Source organism: Triticum dicoccoides, chromosome 4A (assembly GCF_002162155.2).
Source record: "Triticum dicoccoides isolate Atlit2015 ecotype Zavitan chromosome 4A, WEW_v2.0, whole genome shotgun sequence".
Classification (NCBI taxonomy): domain Eukaryota; kingdom Viridiplantae; phylum Streptophyta; class Magnoliopsida; order Poales; family Poaceae; genus Triticum; species Triticum dicoccoides.
The window spans coordinates 133,080,932-133,102,081 of NC_041386.1; positions in this window are offsets into that span (position 1 = coordinate 133,080,932).

A 21,150-nucleotide genomic window follows, 5' to 3' on the forward strand; every position below is an offset into this window, starting at 1 on the left:
CTTCCTTTCAAACTCCTCTAATATTTTTACTGGGCGTTCCTGATAGGTGAGGTCTGGCTGCACGTCAATGTTCTCATGGGATACTTGTTTCTCTGGGTTGCTTACGCACTTCCTAAATTGCGAGACATGGAACACGTCGTGGACATCGGATAATTCTTCGGGTAAGTCTAGCTGGTAGGCCAGCGTGCCTCTTCGTGCCACTATACAGAATGGTCCGATGAATCTTGGCGCTAGCTTTCCTTTAATCTTAAACCGTTGCAGTCCCCTCATAGGTGATACTCGTAGGTACACAAATTCACCGGGTTCAAAATTGACCCCATGATGTTTCTGATCGTAATACTTTTCTGTCGGCTCTGAGCTGTCTTAAGTTGGTCCCTGATTAGCTTGACCTTTTCCTCGGCTTCTTTGAGCATGTCTGGGCCGAAGATGCGGCTGTCTCCGGTCTCTGACCAATTTAATGGGGTACGACATCTCCGTCCGTATAAAGCCTCAAATGGTGCCATCTGCAGGCTGGCCTGGTAACTGTTATTGTACGCGAACTTGGTGTATGGCAGGCCTTCTTCCCAACTGCTTCCATAGGTGAGGACACATGCTCTCAGCATGTCTTCTAGAATTTAGTTTACGCGTTCAGCCTGCCCATCAGTCTGGGGATGGTAGGCTGTACTGAAGGCCAGTTGAGTTCCCAGAGCCTGTTGTAAATGATCCGAGAATCTCGAGACGAACTGAGTGCCTCTGTTGGATATTATAGTCTTCGAGACTCCATGCAGACAAACTATACGGGAGAGATAAATCCTGGCGAGCCTCTGAGTGTTGTAGGTTGTCTTTACTGGAATGAAATGTGCCACCTTGGTTAATCTATCGGTGATGACCCATATGGCATCATTCCCGTGTCGTGACCGAGGTAGTCCGACAATGAAATCCATCCCTATTTCATCCCATTTCCACTCAGGTATTTTGTTTGGTTGCAGTAGTCCGGCTGGTCTTTGATGCTCAACTTTTATGCGTTGACAAGAATCGCAACATGCAACGTATGTGGCTATGTCCCTCTTCATACCGTGCCAGCAAAATATTTCCTGAATATCCTTATACATTTTGGTTCCTCTAGGGTGGATCGAATATGGGGCGGTGTGGGCTTCAGCTAGAATTTGCTGTTTGAGGTCCTCTATGTTTGGCACGCAGAGTCTGTCTCCGTACCATAATATTCCTCCATCGTTACTCACCTTTCTTTTAATTCCTTCAATGCTGGGGTGACCAGGCTGAGCTTCTTTAATTCTCTCCACAAGGTCGGGCTGTATTTCCAAGTTTGTTATGGTGCCTTCCGCGATCATTAACAAGTTGAGTTTGGCAAATTCTTGTTGGAATTCAGGTCTCAAGCTTTGCAGACTGTTTTCGTCGGAGCTGGGGTTTCGACTAAGAGCATCGGCCACTACATTTGCTTTTCCTGGATGATAGTGGATACCAACATCATAATCCTTTACCAATTCCAACCAGCGTCGTTGCCGCAAGTTTAGTTCTGGCTGTGTGAAAATATATTTGAGACTTTTATGGTCCGTGTATATTTCACATCGATTTCCAAGAAAGAAATGCCTCCATTCCTTGAGTGCATGAATGACTGCTGCCATTTCTAAGTCATGAGTGGGATAATTTTCCCCATGCTTGCAAAGTTGCCTTGAAGCGTATGCGACAACCTTGCCTTCTTGCATCAACACGCACCCGAGGCCCTTTCGGGATGCGTCACAATACACTTCAAAATTCTTGTGTATGTCTGGCACAATTAATACCGGTGCTGTCGTTAATTTCCGTTTTAGCTCTTGGAAACTTTTCTCGCAGGCTTCTGTCCATTCAAACTTCTAGTCCTTCTTGAGTAACTGCGTCATTGGCTTGGCTATGGTGGAGAATCCTTCAATAAATCTGCGGTAATATCCTGCCATTCCCAAGAAACTTCGTATGTCCGTTACGCTGGCTGGTGACTTCCAGCCAAGTACGGCCTTGACTTTCTCCGGGTCCACTGCGATACCTTCTTGGGTCAGTACGTGGCCTAGAAAACCTACTTGTCTTAGCCAAAATTCGCACTTGCTGAACTTGGCATACAATTGATGTTTCCTGAGTTCTCCTAGCACAATCCTGAGATGTTCCGCGTGATCTTCTGGTGTCTTGGAGTATATCAGAATATCATCGATAAATACCACAACGAACTTGTCCATAAACTTCATAAATACTTTGTTCATGAGGTGAACAAAATATGCGGGGGCGTTCATTAATCCAAAAGGCATTACTGTGAATTCATATAGTCCATATCTGGAGGTGAAGGCTGTTTTGGGGATATCTTCTGTTCGCACTTTTAATTGATGGTATCCTGACCTTAAGTCAATCTTTGAGAATACCTTGGCCTGAGCGAGCTGATCAAATAAATCATTTATCCGTGGCATCGGGTATTTGTTCTTGAGTGTGACCATGTTAAGTGCTTGGTAATCGATACACAATCTCAGTGTTCCATCCTTCTTTTTGGCAAATAAAATTGGTGATCCCCAAGATGAGGAGCTGGCTCGAATGTATCCCTTGTCCAGCAATTCCTTTATTTGTTTCTTCAACTCAATCAACTCGGATGGTGCCATTCTGTATGGTTTCTTGTATATGGGGGTGGTTCCTGGGGCTAGCTCAATGCTGAATTCTATCTCTCGGTCTGGTGGCATGCCTGGTAGTTCTTCGGGAAATACGTCTGGAAATTCACATACTACTGGAACCTTGTTTAGCTCAGAAACGTCCACCTTATTCAATCTTGGCTGCCGGGGTATTTTTCTTTCTTTGGCTGACACTCTTATTGTCTTCCCGTGGTGGTGTGTGAGAATTACGGTCCGGTTGAAACAGTCAATAAAACCTTTGTTGGTGGTTAACCAGTCCATCCCTAGGATGACATCCAGTCCTTTATTTTCCAATACAATAAGATTGGCGTGAAACTTCAATCCTTCAAACTCAATAACCACATCCTGACAGTAATCCTGAGTGACTTGCTGAATCCCAGGGGACTTGATGGTCATGGATTTTTCCAAGGGAAACATCGAAAAATTATTTTGTAAAGCAAAACTTTTCGAGATGAATGAGTGAGAAGCTCCAGAATCAAACAAAACCATTGCAGGTATTGTGTTGACAGGAAACGTACCGAGTACGATATCCGAAGCATTTTGTGCCTCCTCTTTGGTTACGTGGTTCAGATGACCCTTCCTGTGGTTGTTGTTGGGGTTGAAATTGTTTCGCTTGGGTGTTGAATTATTGCCACCGTTGTTCGGCTTTGGGGTCGAGTTCCTTGGCTTGGGGCACTGCTTGGCATAGTGCCCTTCCTCCCCACAAGTGTAGCAAGTAATGCCTGGGCGATATGTGAACTCCTTGTCCCTTGCATGGAAATTCTTGGTTGGGCGTGAGATGTTTGTCGTAGGTTTGTGTGTCCCACCTTTCTGAAAATCTGTCTTGCTTCGGTGGTTGGCCGCAAGAGTAGTCTGGTCTCTTTTTTGCTTGCGTAAATCCTCCAAGCTACGTCTCTCATTTTCCAGAGTAATGGCTTTGTCCACTAGTGTCTTAAAATCTGGAAAAGTGTGCACGACCAGTTGGCATTTAAGCGCGGGCGCCAGACCGTCAAGGAATTTCTCCATCTTCTTGCTTCCAGTCATACGTTCTTCATTGGCGTAGCGAGACAATAGAGTAAATTGACCGTTGTATTCTGACACTGTCATGTTCCTTTGTTTGAGGTCATCGAACTCTCTCTTCTTGATTTTCATAATACTCTTAGGAATGTGTGCACCACGGAAACCTTCCTTGAAATCATCCCAGGTTATATCACTTTCATTGGGGTACATGTGCAAAAAATTCTCCCACCATGATGCAGCTGCTCCTGTGAGATAGTGCGGGGCATATAGTACCTTCTCGGGGTCTGAACATTTTGCAATAACTAATTTTCTCTCCATATCTCGAAGCCAATCCTCGGCTTCAAGAGGCTTGTCAGTATGAGAAAATGTTTGGGGACGTGTCTTCTGTAGCTCAGATAACTTGGAATGCTGCTGATACTGTCCATGGTGATTTCCCATGTTGATGACTTGGTTCATCATTTCCCGATGTTGTTGCTGACTCTGCTCATAAAGGCGACACATTTGTGAAAGTGCCGATTCACTGCCCTGTTGGCTTGACTGTCCCTGTGTGAACTTGTTGCTGGGTTGTGTATCATAATTTTCCTCTGGTGGAGTTGGCATGGAGCGAGTCCAAGGACGAGACATTTTTCACTCTGGGGATATATTTTGTAAAACCCATAAGAAAAGCGAAAAGGGTCGCCAAAACAATTCCATAAATGCACAAAGCTGGCAAATAAATTAAATAACCAAGCTTACTTAAGAAAAACAAATCGATTTGCGCACGGAGAAGGACTGCTCATTACATATCTTACACGCAGGCGGTAATTATACAATACATCACTCAGGATATGCGTACATAATCCTGACATGTTATTTAGGCTAGTGCATTCCTCCAGATCCTACATGATGCGCAAATAGGCTACTTCTCACAACCTATGTACATATAAACATATCGTACAAAGCGGTACATTGCATGGTGGCTAAGCGTACTCAGGCGGAGATGTTGACGATCTCCTTTGCCCTACCGAGGGTGAGGCGTAGCGAGGCTGGGGACTCGACTTCCTCCTTGCTAATAGGCTCCATACGTGTAGTGTTGCGCCGAGTAGATGGAGCGGGTGCCAGGGGCGGAACAACATGAACAGGAGTGGGCGCGAGGGTGGTGCAGTGCGCGCTGGAGTGGGCGCAATGACTTGGTTGAACTCTTCGGTAGAAGGCAGGCGACGAGTAGGTGCATAAGATGCTGAGGACGAGACAAAAGTCAGTGGCGGTGCGGTGGGCAGGAGTTCCCTCCTGTTGGCTGCACAGCCATGGACTGAGTCCATGCGGGCAGCCACGAAGTCGTCCACCAGGTTGTCGAAGGCTGCCTCTAGGGCCCGGAGATACTCAATAAGCATCTCAAAAGCCTCGTCTCGTTCTCCTCTGGGGCAGGAGAATGCGTAGTGACAGGTGTAAGGCACATGGCATGGAAGATAACGGTAACGACGAGCCTTCATCACGGGAAGGACATCCCTGAGACGAGCTATCGCCTCGCGGGCTGCCATCTGCATAGCATGCCTCTCCGTAGGCATGGCTCTTCCCAAGAACCGGAAGCGGCGTAACTCACCACGCCCTCTCTTGAACTGTACCGCGGCCTGGTGCATGGTCAGACTGTCATTGACTCGGTGCTGGCAGAGTGTGAAGACTGGGCGCACAGATGGCCCCATCGCGACCTGAACGATGAAGGAGAGAAGCTTGACGAACCCATCGGGCACGTTGGCGAAGGCCTGAGACTCGCAGCTGTTGTCGGCCATCTACAGAAGTAGGCAAAAATTCTGAATGGTCAGATCATAAATTTATGCTGACTGTCAGAAAATGACTACAATTGCAAAAAAATATAAATTGGCTCTATCATGCTAATAACCAATTAGCGATCGCACCTAGTGGCTTCCTACAATCAGCCTGGCTCTGATACCAAGCTTGTCATGACCGGTTTTCCAATAAAAAGGTTTATTGAGAAACCAATCTTTTGAATCCAGTATGAGATAAATCCTCCTTACTGGTAGACAAATTCTTGATACAATAAGCCAGTAGCATAAAATATATTACAGGGTCAAGCTACGGTTGCTCAACCAAATTATTACAAGCACGCCAATAATTATACATAATGGCGGAAATGACACAGTGGTGTGGAGGCATACTACTAACTCGAGGATAGGGTGGTGGTGGAAAATCACAGTGGGGAGTGTGATACATGACTCTAAAACTGGCACCTCATCGAGCGTCGAGGCGAGGCTCGATGAATTTATTTGGTAGCGGAAGCGGATATAATATAGTGACCAAATCCAGGGTCGCACGAGACTAACTGGGATTCCTCTAGGCGTCGGACTCGCTATCAAATTCTTCATCCATGAGATCGCCTTCGTCAGCATCTGGCCAAATCAACAAGCCAGGTGAGTACTTTGAAAGTACTCGCAAGACAGTTCGGACGTAAGATATAACAAATGCATGCATGGATGCGTCATGATTAATTTACCAATGCACATTTAAAATTTAGCAAAGCAAGGTAAGTAAAAAGGGAATCGGTGGTAGTCCGCCTGAAAACCCAACAAAAAGAAATAATAGGAAATCGATCGGGTGTCTGAAGCGACGCCTCGAAGGGTGAACAAATAAATAAAGATCATGCCGCAGTCGGGCGTCTAAGCGACACCACGTAAAGGGCTTAAACTGAAAATAAAAGACATGCGTGCCACAGTCGGATGTCGGGGCGACATCACAGAAAGGGCTTATATTGGAAGTAAATAACAGTACTGCCGCAGTCGGACGTCTGAGCGACATCGCAGAAAGGGCTTTTATTGAAAGTAAATAATAACAGTGCCACAGTCGGACGTCTGAGCGACATCGCAGAAAGGGCTTTCATTGAAAGTAAATAATAACAATGCCATAGTCGGACGTCTGAGCGACATCGCAGAAAGGGCTTTTATTGAAAGTAAATAATAACAATGCCACAGTCGGACGTCAGAGCGACATCGCAGAAAGGGATTTTATTCACAAGTAAGTAATACTCATAATAAATATTCAATTCATGATAATAAATGGGTTAGTCCATCCACAGGAATAAACATTTAACCAGACTTAGCACTCATGTGATTCACCGGAGTCTCTGTCATCAAAACTGACATTTGTCAGGATAAGATAATACCGAACTTGGACATGGAATAGACGATTCAAAGGAATATATGACTCTGCAGAGTTTGTACGAATTTTTTTCCCACAACTAACGGATTTCCGTAGTCACGAAGGACTAGTTCCGTTTACGGTATTTCGGAAGAAAACACAGCTAACCAGTACACACCCATCCTACCTCTTGATGCCAGGAATCACCCTAGACATCGTCCAAGAAAAACTTTTGAGACAGGGAGATCACAATCTCGAATAGCATGGGATCAAATTTATATACGCGCGCTCTAAGGGGTGCCCCCCTCTCGGTCCCAACCGGAAACACCCATGCCCCCTGACCGGATGACTGGCTTTAATCCAGGTCCATGGAACCATCATCACGGCCTCTCCTTTTGGTGTGTACCAAGAAAGCGGTTTGCAACTTACTAAGCCATATTCCTTGCGGAAAACATGTGGTACTACAGGGAAGGAAAAGTGGAAGGAACTGGATCGATATGGGTTGACACTGAAGTCATATAGTCTGGCATAAGACTGGCATGCTGCAACACTGCCATCTTACCCATCCTGATGCCAACACATGGCCATGCATACTCACATCCATCCACTTATGGATTTTTGAAACTCACTTGCCTCATCGTTGCATGTAACACGACATTCGTCGGTATGCTCATTAAAATGCCATGAAACTACTTAATGCAACATGCCAAAACAATCATCATATCAAAAGTTCAAACATGCTTGCCTGGTTCAGAGTAGTCGGAGCCTAGCTCGGTGAAATTGGCGGTCCCGTCACCTCCTTCGGTATCTACAGCATAAAGAAAATATATGCGCTATCGTGAATACCGTGAGGTGGACAAAAATTTCTCCAAATATTTTTCAAATAAACCTGATAAAAAACTAGACAAAATTTTAAGGATGACAGAAAAAGAATCAATCAAAAATACTTTTCTGTTAAAAAGTTATAAGGGTTTTAGTCTAGGGACTCATCTGTAATGAAACAGAAAGTTCCCAGGGGCTAACTTATAAAAACAGAAAATGATTCGATAAAGAATACGCCGGCCCAGTGGGAAAACGCATTTGGCAGAAGACGCTTTCAGAAAACGGTTCATTTAGAAAGGACAGAGAGGTTGACAGGCGGGTCCCGCCCGTCAGGTTTGAATTTTCAAAAAGAGGCGGCAGAGCTCGACGGTGCCCGAGAGCCGCGGTGGTCGCTGGCGGCGATCCATGGCGAGGCAGGGGGATCGGGTGGTACCTCTGTGTTCAGTGCGTCCTTCCACGTCGGTGGGTGGTGGTGGTGGTCGCCGGTGAGTACCACGTCGGCGGCGACGCTGGCTCCGGCGGACGGCGATTCGGGTGGTTGTGGACCTCGTCGGAGAGATCTGTGAAGATCAAATTGGAGTGGGGGTTAGACTCTTGGGTGCTCGAGGAGGCTACTGACGAGGTTTGGGCGTCGGGGATGGCCTCACCGGAGTGAATCGAGTTGGTGGCCGAGGCGGAACGAGGCGGCCGGAGTTGGGGGAGGAGACCTCCTCGAGGTCCTCCTAGTGGCCTGGCGGGGTGTCTGTGGGGTGTAGTGAGGGTGTGTGCTCGAGGGCGAGCTCGGGGTCCCCTTTTATAGGCGATCTGAGGCGGTGGCTGTGAACGGGGTTCTCCGGCGATGGATTACGGCGGTGCAGTGCTCGGTCTGGGAGTTTAGGAGGTTGGGCATCAACGTGCAGGTCCACTGGTTCCATTCAGACGCTAAACGGACTTGGATTAGGAGCTTGGGGTGGGTTTCGACGGAACGGGGCGGCGCGGGTCCGTCGGCGGTAGAGAGCGTGCCCAGTGCTTGCCGGGCCATGGCGACGGTACAGCGGGGTGTGCTGGCATGCATGAGGCCACGCGGAGCTACCAGGATGATTGGGCGGCGCCGAACGGCGTTGAGCCGCCGTTCTGCTCCCTGTCGGCCGCTATGGTGGTTCGGCCGCCGCCAGACACGCCGGCGCAGGCGGGCCAGGGTGCCACCGACGCTAGGAAGGTGCCAAGCACGCGTGTGGAGCTCCGGACAAGCAGGCCAGGCGGCGAGCAACGTGCCAAGGGAACTGTGGCCGCGTGGCCGAAATCTGACGAAGAGAAACGACACTGAACCCTGAAGTTTCTCTGAATTTTCTGAATGTGCAAAGGAACAGTGCAGCTCAGGTGTTCGACAGAATGTTTTTGGTATGAGGGAGGCTCTGCTTGAGCTGATTTTTTGTGGAGTGGCCTCTCATTTCACCAGGAGACTGCCTGAATTTTTGTGGAATTTTTGGAGAGGTGTAGATATGAATTTCACCAAATTTGGCAAATCTGGTCCAAACTTGCAGAGAGTAAAATTTGAAAAATTTGAAAAGAAGAAGAGTGGATCAAGATGGTTCTAGGTTGTGGGTACTAAGGACTATCCAGGGGAGTTGGTTTGGGATAAAAACTCAAAGGCAATGAGGTACTTGCTTTGAAAATCACTCAGGCTCAAAATAATTGGCAGAAATGATTTGAGAGATAAAAATAATTGAAATAAAATCCAAAACTTGTTTGGACTTGTTGAGATAGAGAATTTAGATTGTTCAAAGGTGAAGGGAGGGATTTTGAGAAGATTTACTATAAGAGACATGGTAAAACCATGGGTGGTTTTCAAGATAAGAAAAACCTCAAAATTCACAGAGTTCTTTTTATAAGAAAAAGAATAATTTCCAAAAATATACTTTGAGAAGGGAACCAGCAGAGAAAGAGTTTTAAATGATCAAACACCATAGTTTGAAGAAGATACAAAAATAAAAATCCTTGCCAAAGAAGTTTTTAAGAGGAAGGTTTTCTGGAAAAAATTTAAATGGCCTCTTTTCAAAAACCAACAAAGTTTTTGCTGAAAAACCAAATAAAAATTTTGGAGTGTCACACCGCCCCGTTATAACACCACAAGGGGTGCCCACGATATTGAAGTGGTTGCACTCCCCGCATTAGGCAAATTGACATAACTTCGATTACTCTCAATCCTGATCGAGCCAGTGCTTTAATTCGGTTCATCAGATAGAGGACTTCTCCATTGTCTTCCACCTGGGGGCTTCGTGGGCGCCATCTTCGGCGTTCTTCAGAGGAGCATTGTTGAACTCAAGAAGACCCCGCCGAACATGGTCCGGAAGGGGAACGTCCTCCATATAAAACCATTCTGAAGGCCAGTCTTCGGGTGACTTCTTCGGAGTATCGGACAGGTATCCGGTATCGGCGATGCACCATATTTCGGCTCCGCCCACTTGATAAAGTGACCCCCTCTGTGTGCGAGGGACGAGGCAAAATAGCCTTTTCCACAGCTCGAAGTGAGCCTCGCAGCCCAGGAACAACTCGCAGAGAGCCACATAGCCGGCGATATGTAGGATGGAGGCGGGGTGAAATTGTGTAATTGGAGGCCGTAGAACTCCACGAGCCCGCGGAGGAACGGATTAATTGGAAATCCGAGTCCCCTTAATAAATAGGGAACAAGGCAGACCCATTCCCCCATAGAGGGACAGGGAAAGCTCTCCGCTTGCTCCCCGCCATTATAGGTGGCAATCCCGGCTCGAACGGGCACCATGTACGCCGAAGGGAGAAATCCCTTAGTCTGCAGTTCGACTAAACGACTGTGTGGGACTGAACACCTCTCCCAATCACCGGGCTTAGGGCTTCGGGGGCGGGAGGAGGAGTTGCGGAGGTCGGCCATGCTGGAATGGATCTTTCCGGAACGCGCTCTAATGGACTCTCGCTGGGGGAGGATGGTATGTATCGGATTTAAGGATCCCCATCCCTTTAATAGACAATTTATTTATCTGGCTAGGGGGGCGAATGTAAAAACGCCCTGACGCCTCGTATTCATTCGACGCGTGGGATAAAGCCCTTATTGGGCACAGAAGCCAAGAGATCCAAACATTTATGGGACCGGACACTTCTTTACAAACGTTCGAAAGATGGGGAAGAACCCGCCTTGCAATCCCGAAGACAATACTGCGCGCCGGACTCATCGTCATTGAAGCCTGGTTCGGGGGATACTAAGGGAGTCCTGGATTAGGGGGTATCCGGACAGCCGGATTATATCCTTTGGCTGGACTGTTGGACTATGAAGATACAAGATTGAAGACTTCGTCTCGTGTCCGGATGGGACTCTATTTGGCGTGGAAGGCAAGCTAGGCAATACGGATGTGTATATCTCCTCCTTTGTAACCGACCTTGTGTAACCCTAGCCCCCTCTGGTGTCTATATAAACCGGAGGGTTTTAGTCCGTAGGACAACATACAATCATACCATAGGCTAGCTTCTAGGGTTTAGCCTCTTCGATCTCGTGGTAGATCAACTCTTGTAATACCCATATCATCAAGAATAAATCAAGTAGGACGTAGGGTTTTACGTCCAACAAGAGGGCCCGAACCTGGGTAAAACATTGTGTCCCCTGCCTCTTGCTACCATCCGCCTTAGACGCACAATTCGGGACCCCCTACCCGAGATCCGCCGGTTTTGACACCGACAGCTTAGCTTTGGGTTCAATCTTGCGGTGTCCTTTCCGAGTGATAGTAGGGGCAGCAAGGTACGTATTGTATTGTTGCCATTGAGGATAACAAGATGGGTTTTTTTATCATATTGCACGAATTTATCCCTCTACATCATGTCATCTTGCTTAAGGCGTTACTCTGTTTTTATGAACTTAATACTCTAGATGCATGCAAGATAGCGGTCGATGAGTGGAGTAATAGTAGTATATGCAAGCAAGAGTCGGTCTACTTGTCTTGGACGTGATGCCTATATACATGATCATACCTAGATATTCTCATAACTATGCTCAATGCTGTCAATTGCTCAACAGTAATTCGTTCACCCATCGTAAAATTCTTATGCTCTTGAGAGAAGTCACTAGTGAAACCTATGGCCCCGGGTCTATCTTCATCATATTAATCTTCCAATACTTAGTTATTTCCTTTGCTTTTTTACTTTGCTTTTATTTTACTTTGCATCTTTATCACAAAAATACCAAAAATATTATCATATCATATCTATCAGATCTCACTCTCGTAAGTGACCGTGAAGGGATTGACAACCCCTTATTGCGTTGGTTGCCAGGAGTTATTTGCTTTGTGCAGGTATGAGGGACTCGTGCGTAGCCTCCTACTGGATTGATACCTTGGGTCTCAAAAGCTGAGGGAAATACTTACACTACTTTGCTGCATCATCCTTTCCTCTTCAAGGAAATCCAACGCAGTGCTCAAGAGGTAGCAAGAAGATTTCTGGCACCGTTGCCGGGGAGTCTACGCAGAAGTCAACATATGAAGTACCCATCACAACCCTGATCTCCCGCATTACATTATTTGCCATTTGCCTCTCGTTTTCCTCTCCCCCACTTCACCCTTGCCGTTTTATTCGCCCTCTCTCTCTATCCTCCCTCTCTTTCTCTATATGCCTCTTTTTGCCCGTTTCTTGTTTGCTCGTATGGTTGGAATAGTTGTTTATTTATTACTAAACAGAGAACCTAAGATCTATGGATCCTCATCCACTTGCTAATCTTTTCAAGAGACCCAATTATGATGAACCAATTTCTAGTGAGTTTTGTGCACTAGATTATCTTTATGAAGTTTTTCTTGAAATTCGTGAATCTGAAAAGTGTGATGAATTACATTATGAAGTGATTCACGATAGATCTTTGAATAAAAAGCATGATTGCAATGATTTTACTATAAATTCTCTTGATCTCAATTGTGCTAATAATATGCAAAACCCTAAGCTTGGGGATGCTAGTTTTGCTACGTCTACTACTTGTTGTAATGATCATGATTGGGGTGATTCTTCTTATGATATTGAAAATTTATTTAAGCCCCATGATGAATATGAGATTGATAATAGTGTTGGCAATATTATTGAAAGTGGGTTTGGAAGAGTGTCAAATTTAGATCCCACATATTTGGAGAATGTTCAATCTTATGAAATATTTGATAAAAGTGGGTTTGGAAAGGTCATGACTTCAGTTAATGTTAATCCCACAATTTGAAAATAGTGTCAACTTTGCATGCATATGGATCGTGTTGAAAATATTTTGTGTGATAGCTATTTTGTTGAATTTGCTTATGATCCCTCATGCAATTATTATCAGAGAGGAAAATATGATGGTAGAAATTTTTATGTTACTAAATTACCTCTCGTTATGTTGAGATTGCTATTGTTTCTTTCCGTTCCTTGCTTATGCTAGTTTTTGCTTGCCTTGACAATTTGTTTGCCTATAAAATGCCTATGCATAGGAAGTATGTTAGACTTAGATGTGTTTGTCACTTGTTTTATGATGCTCTCTTTGTGCTTCAATTCTTGTCTTTCATGTGAGCATCATTAAAATTATCAATGCCTAGCTTTAAGGATTTAAAGAAAAGCGCTTGTTGGGAGACAACCCGATATTTATTCTTCCTGTTATTTAATAAATAATTTACCTAGCCTCTGTTTTGGTTGTGTTTTTTGTGTTTAATTAGTGTTTGTGCCAAGTAGAACCGTTGGGAAGACTTGGGGAAAGTCTTGTTATCTTGCTGTAAAAAACAGAAACTTTAGCGCTCACGAGAACTGCTTCCATTTTTATTTGGAAAGTGATATTTAGTTAATTATTTTTTCATATAATTAATATATAAATCCCTCACATCCAGCAATTTATTTTAGAGTTTTTGGGGTTCCAGATCTTGCGCTAGCTACAGATTACTACAGACTATTCTGTTTTTGACAGATTCTGTTTTTCGTGTGTTGTTTGCTTATTTTGATGAATCTATGGCTAGTAAAATATTTTATAAACCATAGAGAAGTTGGAATATAGTAGGTTTAACACCAATATAAATAAAGAATGAGTTCATTACAGTACCTTGTGTTGATGCTCAAAAATGGCACAATGGTAAAAGTTGCTTTAAGATGTCAAGATTAACTCAAAATTATGATTGGAGGTCATCATGGAATGGCTCTCTTTTAGAAGATCAAGATGGATATGGAGATGGTCCAAAAACGAAGCTCGGATGCAAAAGTTATGAGAAGTTCAGAGATGCTTATGTTGACATCAGATTAAAGAATGGCTTAAAACCCAATTAATATGTCCTCATATGGAAAAATGATCAACACAAATTGTCTTCGTCTCGTCGAATCGGTCGATTTTGATATAAAAGTCGTCTTAATCCGAGATCGTATGCAAAAGTTACAGCCAGTACAAGACGCTACTACACTGGATGGCCGGACACTCCTGAGAAAACCATCCGGATTTTGATTTTCTCTGTGTATGGCCGGACACTCCGGGTATGTTCGTTCGGGTTTTGAATTTCGCTGCTGCAGACTTCGGAAAACAGCCGGAAACCCCCTCAAGATGGCCTCAGATCAAAAAACGTTCAACATGAAAGTTTTTCGTCTCGTCGAAACAGTCAAGATTGCTTTTGAGCTCGTTTCCATACGAGGTCGTTTACTCCCCCAAACATGGCCCGCAAGGTGCAGCCAGATTTTACCGAACAGTTTTGGAAAGTTCGGACCAAACAAATCCGAATTGGACTAGGGTTTTGGACGTGAATTGAAGCCTTTTCCTTGCATGGGAAGTCCAGCCGCCTCTTATATACTTAAGGGGTGATGGCCGATCAAACAACAACACACAATCGCAAACACATCTACAGCCTTTTCATCTACGTCCTATCCTTCCCTCGTTCTTGCTCCCTCGTTTTTCGTTGTTCTTCGTGTTGGAGAGCTGCGAATCGCGAGGCTCTAGGGGCGGCTTGTCCGACCTAGGGCAGCCCATAGCCGCCGCACTCCCCGACGGGATCCCTCCCGGGAGTGTACGGCTTCGGGTCCTCAAAAGCTCTCGCCGGTCGACATGCGAATCGCGCTTCCGGTGAGACTCCTTCAACATGAGCTGCGGTGCATCACCCCCGGCGTCAAGGGTACACGTCACGTGTTCGTGTGCGAACACCTTGAAGTGGTCTTTTGTTTTCTTTCGCTAACGGAGCTCGCGAGATTTTCTACTTTAAGTTTTGTGTTGTGAAGTTTTCAAGTTTTGGGTAAAGATTTGATGGATTATGGAACAAGGAGTGGCAAGAGCCTAAGCTTGGGGATTCCCATGGCACCCCCAAGATAATCTAAGGACACCTAAAAGCCAAAGCTTGGGGATGCCCCAGAAGGCATCCCCTCTTTCGTCTACTTCCATCGGTAATTTTACTTGAAGCTATATTTTTATTAACCACATGATATGTGTTTTGCTTGGAGAGTCTTGTATGATTTGAGTCTTTGCTTTTTAGTTTACCACAATCATCTTTGCTGTACACACCTTTTGATAGAGCCATACATGATTTGGAATTTGTTAGAATACACTATGTGCTTCACTTATATCTTTTGAGTAATATAGTTTTGCTCTAGTACTTCACTTATATCTTTTAGAGCACGGTGGTGGATTTGTTTTATAGAAACTATTGATCTCTCATGCTTCACTTAGATTATTTTTCAAGTCTTAAATAGCATGGTAATTTTCTTAAATAATCCTAATATGCTAGGTATTCAAGATTAGTAAAAATATTCTTATGAGTGTTTTGAATACTAAGAGAAGTTTGATGCTTGATGATTGTTTTGAGATATGGAGGTAATAATATCAAAGTCGTGCTAGTTGAGTAGTTGTGAATTTGAGAAATGCTTGTGTGGAAGTTTGCAAGTCCCGTAGAATGCACGTATGGTAAACTTTATGTAACAAATTTGAAACATGAGGTGTTCTTTGATTGTCCTCCTTATGAGTGGTGGTCGGGGACGAGCGATAGTCTTTTCCTACCAATCTATCCCCCTAGGAGCATGCGCGTAGTGCTTGGTTTTTGATGACTTGTAGATTTTTGCAATAAGTATGTGAGTTCTTTATGACTAATGTTGAGTCCATGGATTATACGCACTCTCACACTTCCATCATTGCTAGCCTATTCGGTACCGTGCATTGCTCTTTCTCACATTGAGAGTTGGTGCAAACTTCACCGGTGCATCCAAACCCCGTGATATGATACGCTCTTTCACACATAAACCTCCTTATATCTTCCTCAAAACAGCCACCATACCTACCTATTACGGCCCATAGCCATTCTGAGATATATTGCCATGCAACTTTCCACCATTCCATTTATCATGACACATTCATCATTGTCATATTGCTTAGCATGATCATGTAGTTGACATAGTATTTCTGGCAAAGCCACCATTCATAATTATTTCATACATGTCACTCTTGGTTCATTGCATATCCCGGTACACCGCTGGAGGCATTCCTATAGAGTCATCTTTTGTTCTAGCATCGACTTGTAATCATTGAGTTGTAAATAAATAGAAGTGTGATGATCATCATTTTCTAGAGCATTGTCCCAAGTGAGGAATTTAAAGAAAAGGGAGAGAAAGGCCATAAAAAGAAGAAGAGAAGGCCCAAAAAAGAGAGAAAAAGAGAGAGAACAAGAGAGAAGGGACAATGCTACTATCCTTTGCCACACTTGTGCTTCAAAGTAGCACCATAATCTTCATGATAGAGAGTCTTTTGTTTTGTCACTTTCATATACTAATGGGAATTTTTCATTATAGAACTTGGCTTGTATATTCCAACAATGGGCCTCCTCAAGTGCCCTAGGTCTTCGTGAGCAAGCAAGTTGGATGCACACCCACTTAGTTTCTCTTGTTGAGCTTTCATACATTTGTAGCTCTAGTGCATCCGTTGCATGGCAATCCCTACTCCTTGCATTAACATCAATCGATGGGCATCTCCATAGTCCATTGATTAGCCTCGTTGATGTGAGACTTTCTCCTTTTTGTTTTCTCCACATAACCCCCATCATCATATTCTATTCCACCCATAGTGTTATGTCCATGGCTTGCGCTCATATATTGCGTGAAATTTTATAGGTTTGAGATTACTAAAGTATGAAACAATTGCTTGGCTTGTCATCGGGGTTGTGCATGATGAGAGCATTCTTGTGTGACGAAAATGGAGCATGACTAAACTATATGATTTTGTAGGGATGAACTTTCTTTGGCCATGTTATTTTGAGAAGACATAATTGCTTAGTTAGTATGCTTGAAGTATTATTATTTTTATGTCAATATGAACTTTTATCTTGAATCTTTCGGATCTGAATATTCATACCACAACTAAGAAGAATTACATTAAAATTATGCCAAGTAGCACTCCGTATCAAAATTATCTTTTCTATCATTTACCTACTTGAGGACGAGCAGGAATTAAGCTTGGGGATGCTTGATACGTGTCCAACGTATCTATAATTTTTGGTCGCTCCATGCTATATCATCTACTGGTTTGGACATTATTAGGCTTTATTATCAACTTTTATATTATTTTTGGGACTAACCTACTAACTGGAGGCCCAGCCCAGAATTGTTGTTTTTGCCTGTTTTAGGGTTTCGAAGAAAAGGAATATCAAATGGAGTCCAAACGGAATGAAACCTTCGGGAACGTGATTTTCTCAAAGAACAAGACCCAGGAGACTTGGACCCTACGTCAAGACACAAAAGAGGAGGCCACGAGGTAGGGGCGTGCTTACCCCCCAGGTGCGCCCTCCACCCTCGTGGGCCCCCTGTTGCTCCACCGACGTACTCCTTCCTCCTATATATACCTACGCACCCACAAACGATCAGATACAGAGCCAAAACCCTAATTCCACCGCCGCAACCTTCTCCATCCACGAGATCCAATCTTGGGGCCTGTTCCGGAGCTCCGCCAGAGGGGGCATCCATCACGGAGGGCTTCTACATCAACACCATAGCCTCTCCGATTAAGTGTGAGTAGTTTACCTCAGACCTTCGGGTCCATAGTTATTACCTAGATGGCTTCTTCTCTCTTTTTGGATCTCAATACAATGTTCTCCCCCTCTCTTGTGGAGATCCATTCTATGTAATCTCCTTTTTTGCGGTGTGTTTGTTGAGACCGATGAATTGTGGGTTTATGATCAAGATTATCTATGAACAATATTTGAATCATCTCTGAATTCTTTTATGTATGATTGGTTATCTTTGCAAGTCTCTTCGAATTATCAGTTTGGTTTGGCCTACTAGATTGATCTTTCTTGCAATAGGAGCAGTGCTTAGCTTTGGGTTCAATCTTACGGTGTCCTTTCCCAGTGACAGTAGGGGCAGCAAGGCACGTATTGTATTGTTGCTATCGAGGATAACAAGATGGTTTTTTTATCATATTGCATGAATTTATCCCTCTACATCATGTCATCTTGCTTAAGGCATTACTCTGTTTTCATGAACTTAATACTCTAGACGCATGCTGGATAGCGGTCAATGAGTGGAGTAATAGTAGTAGATGCAGGCAGGAGTCGGTCTACTTGTCTCGGACGTGATGCCTATATACATGATCATACCTAGATATTCTCATAACTATGCTCAATTCTGTCAATTGCTCAACAGTAATTCGTTCAGCCACCGTAAAATGCTTATGCTCTTGAGAGAAGCCACTAGTGAAACCTATGGCCTCTGGGTCTATCTTCATCATATTAATCTTCCAATACTTAGTTATTTCCTTTGCTTTTTACTTTGCTTTTATTTTACTTTGCATCTTTATCGCAAAAATACCAAAAATATTATCCTATCATATCTATCTGATCTCACTCTCGTAAGTGACCGTGAAGGGATTGACAACCCCTTATCGCGTTGGTTGCAAGGAGTTATTTGCTTTGTGCAGGTACGAGGGACTCGCGCGTAGCCTACTGGATTGATACCTTGGTTCTCAAAAACTGAGGGAAATACTTACGCTACTTTGCTGCATCATCCTTTCCTCTTCATGGAAATCCAATGAAGTGATCAAGAGGTAGCACCCTCTTAGGAGCCAGCCACTTGCATCCGAGCTATATGACGAACTGCTTTCGAGGTGGCTCAGCACCTCGGTCATGGGCTGATTGTTTGCGGATTTTATTTCTGATGCGTATAAATTTATTTGGTGACGAGATGTATGGCAAGTAGCCCTCAAGGTGTCTGTCAGCCTAAAATCCGAGATGCACCTGAAGGAAAATATGAAACCGTTGACCCTAGTAGCTTCTGAGACTCAGGTCGTGAAATCAGCCTAAGGTTCAACTCCTAGCTCGGCAACATACATAGGAATAGAAACGCACTGTAATATATTAGAGGTAATACTGATCGGCGGACAGGCCCTTGAGAGAGGGTTTTGAGAAGTCGCTTGATGCCGGATAAGTCCTAGGTGGTACTTATTGTTATCCGAAGACGCGTTTGCCCATAGTTCGGTCTAGCCGAACAATGAGCACTTTGAATTTTCTGCATTAAATAGGCAATGCAGTAGCCCCCGAGACATTGATCGGGTGGCAAAAATAGATCAGGGGATCGATACGCCCCTTTTAATATTAGTGAATGATAAGCCTGAAGCCCATTAGCCCCCGATCCTTAATGTGGGCACGATTGGACGAATTAAGGATCGATATCCAGAGTAAAATCAAAAATTATGTGTAATGATTCTACGTATCCAAGTACCTTACATCTTTAATGCTCGGATCCGCATTGTACAAAACTTTGTTGACCGACCATCGGCTTCAACATCCTCGGCCATAAGCCGGGGAGTGTTTTTCCTACTTTATAAAGCCGTTATAAGGGCAAAGATTTATGGAAAACAAGGCAATTCGGCCATACGGTTTTATAAGTAAACATACGCAGAGAGATATGAAACATCTTCCAAAGAAAATAATCCCGCTATCGGTTCCTTTCTTTGGGTTGTCATGCTGATCATCATCTTGAAACCTCACCTCCAATGAATGTGGGAGGAAAATATTGAAGATTTAGTTCAAGGAAAGTTTCCGAACAATATGGTATTAATGAACCAAAATTTTCACTTCCGTCATTGCCGACCAATTATATCCTTTAAGATCGCTAGCTTTCGGCTTCACCCAGTCTGAGGTACTAGCTCGAATGACCCGGTAGTAACAATCACAGAGGTGCTCCCTTTACCGCCTAGCCGAACAATCGGGAACGTAGGGGTAAGCACAGGAGCCAGGCAACCCAGCTTGGCCAAAATCTTAAGTCAAATTGATGCATATTTATGGCTTTATAACGATGATTATGGAAGGTAGCCCTTGTATATAAAATACGAATGCCGATGATATATTTATTTTGACTCCGTTGCGACCGTTTATCACTTAAAAGTGGACCATCATCGGCTTCCACCCCCTTGTAGATGCTACGCATGGTGTTTCCGCAATAACAAGACAACCCTTAGCCGACGTCTCGGTGTCCGAAGGCAGTTGTGTTAGCAGAAATGAGGCAATCAGATATGTGGGCTTTATAACTTTCACTTAGTCATAGGAGCTTTAAATTGGGGAAGCTAGATACGAGCCCCCGGTTAGTGTTCAGCACCGACCGAAGTCTAGCCATTATCACTTAGGACAATGTTATGAAAGGCCCATCGTTTAACACGGGGTAATCGATATCGATCTATAGTTTGATATTGTCATCGGATCACTGACCAGTTTACGCCCATTGTGATAGTTAGTTTTCGTCTTTCTTCACTGAGGTGCTTAACCATTCGAGCTAGAAGCACAATTGTAGTGGTTCTCCCTTTGCACATCTAGCCGAACAAAGCGGAACATAGGAGTCAAGCACAGGAGCCGGGCAACCCAACTATTGACCAAAGACACAATTCAAAACCGATGCATATATAGCAATATCCGAGAATTTTTGTGCCGAATCTCTAAAGGTATCCAATGCTGCACTACAAGACTTATGCTGGAAACAAACAAATAGTTTAAAAGTGCCATAGGCTTGAAAAACCAAAAAACTTCAGTAAAAACTTTACGCCCGAACTAAATCAAGTCATTTGGTGCCAATCCAAAATTTGGTCATACTTTTGTGCTTCTATCGTGCATTACTATGACACATCCGATCTCAAGACTTCAAGCGGGTCAGCCTACGGCTGCAACCTCCTATCATGAAGGCGGAGTACTGCTTGTTAGACCAGTTTAGCGAACTAAACTCGAGTGGTCACTAGAGAGAAAATGGGCTATTCGGCTATTGAACGCACACTCACATCGAAAAAGGAGTTATAGAAAAATATTTTGCAACGACTAGGAAGAAAATACATTTACTATAAAATGGCTCATATAAATTTAAGAGCCCCCAGTAAGCTTGGGTAAAAAAAATTTATGTATAATGATTGTATGTACCGAAGTACTTATATCATATATGTGTTCACCTGAACTTTTAAACGCATCTTAGCCGACCATCGGCTTCTCCCTCTTCGGTCAAGGGCCGAAAAGTGTTATGAACTCCACGTGTCGAGAATATCGACGGTGCTTCCGATAACCAGGCAATCAGGCCATAAGGCTGTAACAGACAAATCGCGCTCAGGGAACTTATGCTATAT